Raw genomic sequence first — 7,162 nt, forward strand, 5'->3', positions numbered from 1 at the left:
TGGCTGGGTAGCCAGTGGCGGAACAGAAACAAACGGGAACAAAAGATTTTCCACCCAGCCCTTCTCCGGGGGAAGGAGTGGTGTGGTCACCATCTCCTGAAGAGCAGGATCCAAGAGCTCCGGGTCGCCCGTCTCAGGGACGCCGCCTGTCCTGGCGCTTCACGGGCTTAGCAGCCAGCGGAGGCGGGCTGCGCCGGTTTCCTGCGGCCAGCTCCACGCTGCGGCCGTTGTGAAGGCTGCTGTTGTGGCCACGCCGGAGCGGAGGTGGAGGCCGCAGGAGGGTGCCCTCGGCGACAAGCAGACAGAGGGGTTGCAGCCGGCGGTGGGGTGGAGACAGAAGCAGACCGCCGGGGCGGAGACAGAAGCAGACCGCCGGGGCAGGACATGTGGAAACGCCTCGTCGGCAAAGCCCTCCTCCGCTTCGCCGAATAGGCTGGCCTGGGAGATCGGGGAGTCCAGGAAACGATGCTTGTCGGCCTCCCTCATATCCGCCAAGGTCAGCCATAGGTGGCGCTCCTGGACCACCAATGTGGACATCGTCTGTCCCAGGGCCCGCGCAGTGACTTTCGTCGCCCTAAGCGTGAGGTCCGGCGCCATGCGCAGTTCCTGCAGCACACCTGGGTCAGCACCACCCTCGTGCAACTGCTTCGATGCCTTGGCCTGGTGGACTTGCAGGAGGGCCATGGCGTGCAGGGCGGAAGCGGCCTGTCCAGCAGCACTGTAAGCCTGTGCAGTCAGCGCGGACGAGAACTTACAGGCCCTGGACGGAAGGCGTGGACTACCTCTCCAGGCAGCGGCGCTTTGCGGGCAGAGCTGCATAGCAATAGCGTGCTCGAATGGGGGAATGTCCACATACACTTGGGCCGCCCCACCGTCGAGGGTGGTGAGGACGGAGGAGGCACCAAGTCCGTTTCGGGCAGAAAAAGGTGCCTTCCAAGACTTAGTAGCCTCCTCATGCACTTCCGGGAAGAACGGAACCGGAGGCGGCTGCCGATGCCTGGCCTGCGCCCCCAGGAACCAATCATCCAGCCTCGAGCATTCAGGAGAAGGAGGAGGCCTTCAGTGCAGCCCGACACTCTCGGCGGCCCGGGAAAGCATAGCGGTCAGCTCTGGATCTGACTCGGGCAACGCCACTCTTCCTGACGGAGGCAGCGCAGCCGAATCCTCATCTCCAGAGTCTAGCTCGCCCTCCGATGCAGCGATCGACATCCTGTCATCCGCCTGTGCTTCGCACAAGATGCTGGACCCCGCCCTGTCCGAGGACCCAGCACACTCGTCTGGGAACACCAGGTGGTGCGACATGCCAGATGAATGAGAGGCCCGCGGGGATGTACTTGACGGGGAAGCTCTCACTGTGATCCTCAGGTCTCCCTGACCATGAACCGAAGTAGCCCTCCGAGAACCTAAGCCCAGGCACGAGACGCAGCGATCATGACCATCAGATGAAGCCAGGAAGCGACCACATCCAGAAAAGCAAGAGCGGGAAGCCATCTCTAAAAAGATGCCTGTCGCTCATGAAGCTCTTTTAGAAATTGTCTATTTTGTGAGAAGGAAAAACACTCTTTTAGAGAGAGCGCTGAAGTGCCCAGGGGAGGTCGCGGCGAGACCGCAGAATGGCAGCTGCAGCACGCCGAAGATGAGCAGCACTGAATGGCAACCCCCGAGCGCTGAAGTGCCCAGGGGAGGTCGCGGCACGCCCGCAGAATGGCAGCTGCAGCTCGCCGAGGTTTCAGCAGCCTGGATGGCAACCCCCGCTAACACGCAGTAACACCAATGCTAGCTGTTTCTTCCAAACACTCGCGGAGATTTGTTCTGAGAAGGCTCGGCTCCGAAGTGAAAAGCTGATGTGCGTTTGCACGCGCTCTCCTTTTATACCCGCAGGGCAGGGTGCGCGTGGCGAAACACGCACGCCAACTGTCATTGGCTTGTTTAGTTTACACTCGAAGGTGATTGGGCTCTCGGGCGAGATCCCCAATTCGTCAGTCACGACTGACGTAACGTAGAACGTGACTGACTGAAAGGGAATCAGAATTACACCCGAGACCTGTGATTGGTTCAGATTTACAATATGATTGGTAGTCTTCAGTTTGTGGGCCGATCAGAAGGCCAAACTGACTAAATCAGACAGCCCAGCGTCTCTGGCCTCTGATTGGTAGTCTACGGTGGCTGTAGACTTTGGGCCATCCGATGGCGTAAAAGTCTACAGACACTGTAGACATTGCACACGACCGTTGAAACAACTGGGGGCAAAATTATTCATAGTGGGTTTCTGCATTTGCACTCTCCCCTGGTCTTTTGTTTTTATAGTTTCTGCGATTTCCGCATATGTGTGTGAAGATCAATTTCAGCTAAAAGCGCATTCAAATTATTGCAATGCAGTTTTACCACCACCCCCATTGTTATTATGATAATTATTTGTAGTAGTATTATCGGTTTTTACAAATTCTTGTTTAACACTTTATGAACTTGCATAATTATGCCTTTATATTTCTCATTCTATGTTCTAGCACTAGAGGGGGCTGTGTGTATTTTTTCTTCTTAGCGCAAGCTGACGTTTTTTCTGTTTTGTGTACTGTGTTAGTTGTTTTGTGCAACTAATGCACCAGTTGCACCCCCTAAGGACAGCCGTGACTGTAAGTATATGATTCATTCTGAAAATGTTTTAACTCGTATACCATGTTATCTTTGAAAGCTGGAGGGATAACTCATTATCCATAAATTGTAGTTGAGCAGCTTGGTTGTGTTTGGCCTTAGCGTGGACGCTGTCATAACATTTGTAGTATCTCTTCTGACACACTGCCATTTTGTCTTTAAATAATTTGTATTTTGTCTAAATAAATCTTGTACAAAATTAGGAGAGCAGCCCATCAGTTCTGTGAAATCACAGTATTTAATGATTTGTATTTAATGTAACATATTTAAAGAAACTGAAAATACACTGATATAAGAAAAAATTTAACAATATTTTTGACAATGTCTTAAGAAAAATGTGCTGATTATTTTATAAGGCGACATCATTTTTGGATATATGAGTTTGATTATTTCATAAATGTCAAGTACTGAAATTGACTCATTTAAATGGATTGTGCTATAACAGATGCATTAAATATATAGCATCAGAAATTGACAAACATGCTGTATTTGGCTTTAAAATATGTAAATAAGTTATCTTGGCTACCTTTGTCTGTCGTAAAGGTTTAAATATTTTTATGTGGGGATTTTATGGTCTATAGTGTGTAGTGTTCTTAAACAACATTCCATATCTCCAGTACAACAGAAGTATAGTCCTTCCCTCTACACCCACACTTTCCCCTTCCCTTCTCCTTTCCCAGATTGCTGTCCACAGCAGCCCCCTGTCAAGCCACGGTGCTGGGTAGCTGGAAGGTTCTTGTAGACGGCACGACTGTACGGAATAAAACACAGACCCAGCTGAAGGTGACGAGCAAGCCGGCAGTATGCAGCTAAGGCCAGAACCAGGAGTGGAGTCACTAGCAAGAAACCCACAACCAGCAGAGCTACACATCCACCATCAGTCAGTAGATCCGAACAGTACAGTGATGAACCCTGTGACCGCACCTGAAAAGAGAGACATTTGACTGATGTGGACCTGTGTGGGGTAAAGGATGAGTGGTGGAATGCATGTAGGTGTAGCTGAGGAGGGTCAAAGAGAAATTAAGTGTCCCTGGACGAATGCATCTCTGAGGTGTGGACAGACAAAGAACACAGACACTGGACAAGAATGTCTGCTAACAGCATATATGCTCGTTTTCTTTAGTGGGTTGATCGTTTGTTACTTCTAAGGTAGTGTTTTTTTATTTCAAATTTTTATTATTATATGACGGAAATACCACTGTTGGACTGATTCACTAAAACCTCTGAATATCACCATTGCTTTGTAAAAAAATTCCTAGCAAAAGTATTGCTAAAATTTGCAAACATTAATATTGGAAGTGCAGTTGACATTGTGACATTGTTTGACATGTATATAAGCTTCTAAAGATTTTTTCTCTCTTTGAGCTTCTCTGTGCCTGGTTCATTAGCAAAATTCTGCATCAGTCTGCCTGAAGCTACAATAATGGTATATGCACAGAGACTTCAAATATATATTATTCTTCATTTTAGTTCTTTTGGTTAAGTGCCATTGCACATGATGAAAAGAACTGAAGCATAAAAAGACCCCCACATTCTTCATCTATCCACTTTAAGTTTGAGGGATGGAGAGCAATAGGCAGGAAAAAAGGGTGACTGAGTAAACCTAGAGTAGGAGGTAGAAAACTGAAAAAGCCCATCTGCATTTTAAGCTGCACTTTCTCACTCTGACAGGTTTCTTCACTCAAAGAGATGCTTGTAAAAATCACATCCATACAGTTTTTGATCACAACAACAACGTTTGTCAGGCATCTACATTGTCATCTGAGGAGATTACAAAGATTAAACAAGTGTTTTTTTAAAACTCTAAAACATGACATTTTTTGAAAATGAACTCTTCATATATATATATATATATATATATATATATATATATATATATATATATATATATATATATATATAGGTTAGAAATGTTGTATTTATTGTGAAGTAAATAATTATTGTGATTGTTTTTATCAGCTGTTTAAACTCTCATTCTGACGGCACCCATTCACTGCAGAGGATCCATTTGTGAGCAAGTGATGTAGTGCTGAATTTCTTCAAATCTGTTTAGATGAAGAAACAAGCTCATCTTCATCTTGGATGGCCTGAGGGTGAGTAAATCTTCTCAAAGCTAGAAATCAGCCACAGTTCTTTTTCAGCATGTCTCTAAAGTATGAGGGATTCCAGTTGTCTGTAGAACTGGCATGTGTGCTGATAAGATTAGAGCTGAATGGAGTAGTTTCAGGGAACTGGCCTTGATGTTGACCAGGGGCGATTCTAGAATCGTACATTTTAATTTTATTATTATTCAGTAAGGGTATAATAATAATAATAATAATAATAGCCTAATAATAAAAATATATAAATCAAATTTTTTTATTAATCGGGGTCGTATACTAAACTTATTGCAGTATTCCACTGTATTGCATAGATAGGTATAACATTTGAGTACTGAATAAGCCAAATTTAAGTCTTCATGATCTCACACACATAACCTGTTTACTGTACAAACACAAAATTTTACTGTTTGCATTTCTAGTACAACCCTCTTTCCTTAGCTCAAGTATGCAAACCTCTTTGCCACATGCACTGGAACATGTATTATATTGAAAGTTACACTTTCAAATGAAAATTGCAACATGATCGTTTTATAAATTATGCGTTCATATGTGCTTAATTTTCGCTGGAGGAAACGGCTGTGGTGTGATGAGGGGTGAACGCAGCGAAAACTTAGGCTACAGTAGATGGGAGACCAACAGATTATTGCTCCCATGATATTTTGTAAACTGGATTTATGACAAAGAACTGCACTGATACAATCTATCGACAAACACGCCTTGTCCGTTTCTCGCTCTGCACCGTCGCGGTCTTCGGATTGAAAAAAACGCGCTGAAAGATGGGGAGGAGCTAAAGTCTGCTGCCGTTTTCATATGAAATTTAAAGGAGACTGAGGCCATCACGAATTCGTGTACAGTTTATGGAGCTAATCGCAAAATTTTAGGTGGGCTGAGTAGTCATTACTATAGTAGTCATGCTATAGCCCCCCTAAAAATGGCCTAGCGACGCCCGCGCTGTTGACCATATGTTTAGAAAGGATCCAACACCTACAGAGAAATGCGGTCAGTCTTTTAGATATGGTCTTAAATTATGCACATTTATTCATTGGTTGGAATTAATGTTTATAAATTATCCTATTATGTGCCTTGACAGAAACCTGAGTAGTTAACTTCTTATATGAAACTGCAAACTCTTTACTCCATGGTTTAACACCATGGTGGTCTGTTGCTCCTTACAGATCTTTGGATTTACCTCTCTTTCATAGACTGTCTGGTGTCACATGGGGACTAATTGGTCCGAGTGACTATTGATCTTGGATCTTAAAGGTCTGGTAAATGGAGAGGTCAGAAGAATTCAGCCTTTATTTACACGCATTGACCCTTACAGACCCATGGGTGCTCTGTGAAGATAATTTAAGCATTTTTCTTCTAGCAAGAGATGAAGAGCATGTAATAGTGAGATGCAGGGTCTGTATCTTGCAGAAACTTGTCTGTTAATTCTGTAGTAGAGTTTGAGAGAGAGTCTTTTTTTGAAAATGAACAGAGCTGGTACAGTGGAGAAGCAGTAGATCTACTCTTCTGTGGGTCAAAGTGCAAGAATGTTGAGGGCGGTCACTATACGACATTGTGAGGGAAAAAGTTTTTTTAAACTCCAGTAATCCACTTCTGTCCTGAAAACACTCCTCGCCTGATGTCATCCTCCCAACTCCTGACCTGCCCCTACTGCTGCACTCAGACTGCTGAGAAATGCCCAAAATGAAGAGATGAATCTTGATGAATCAAAGAGAAACAGAGGCCAAACTCCCATAAATCCCTAGAAGAATATCTCTGAATCATGATTAGCTTTTATTCTTTCCCAGTCTTTTTCCCAGATTAAAAATGACATTCTTTTAGCAGCTACATTGTCTCGGGGACCAAATTTTCAATACGTTTTAAGCATCAATGACTGTTTTTAAATTGATTTTATTGACCCAAAATCTAAATATAAAAGTTGCGTAGCTTTTGCTGTGAAGGCTCCATTATTAAGCAATAGTCTTCCCATTGACATTAGATCTGCAAAAACTCAAATCTCATTTAAAAACTCATTTGGATAGATTTAGTTTTATTACTTTTGAAGTTTTGTCATTATCTTTTGATTTAAGTGTTGTCATTATTATTATTATTATTATTATTATTATTATTAAATTATTTATTAAATGAACTCTCTCCACTTTCCATCCTAAATACTGGTTGTGTGTCATATATTTAATATGCAGTTTGTATATTACATAGTAAATTGCTCCAAAGGTAATAAATATACAGAGTAAAGTTTAATGTATGTGTAAAATGACTAAGAAAAATTAGTTTTTTTTATTTCATTTAGTTCACTATTCTTACAAAAATCCTCAACCTGGTTTATTTACTTAAATCATATACATAATGAATTCAAATGATCATATATAACATAATATAATAATAAATTATCAAATAAT

At 43.2% G+C, this 7,162-nt stretch overlaps 1 long non-coding RNA gene across 1 annotated transcript; it reads left to right on the forward strand.

The window, feature by feature from the left end:
- The first annotated feature begins 2,558 nt into the window (after window positions 1–2,558).
- LOC107595286 (uncharacterized) lies at window positions 2,559–4,636 on the forward strand. The gene is made up of 3 exons (XR_001610251.1): window positions 2,559–2,633; window positions 3,333–3,801; window positions 4,612–4,636. It is a non-coding gene; the product is annotated as an uncharacterized lncRNA (long non-coding RNA).
- Window positions 4,637–7,162: the final 2,526 nt, after the last annotated feature.

The sequence above is a fragment of the Sinocyclocheilus grahami genome, unplaced genomic scaffold (genome assembly GCF_001515645.1).
Source record: "Sinocyclocheilus grahami isolate Dianchi unplaced genomic scaffold, SAMN03320097.WGS_v1.1 scaffold200.1, whole genome shotgun sequence".
In the NCBI taxonomy this organism is placed as follows: domain Eukaryota; kingdom Metazoa; phylum Chordata; class Actinopteri; order Cypriniformes; family Cyprinidae; genus Sinocyclocheilus; species Sinocyclocheilus grahami.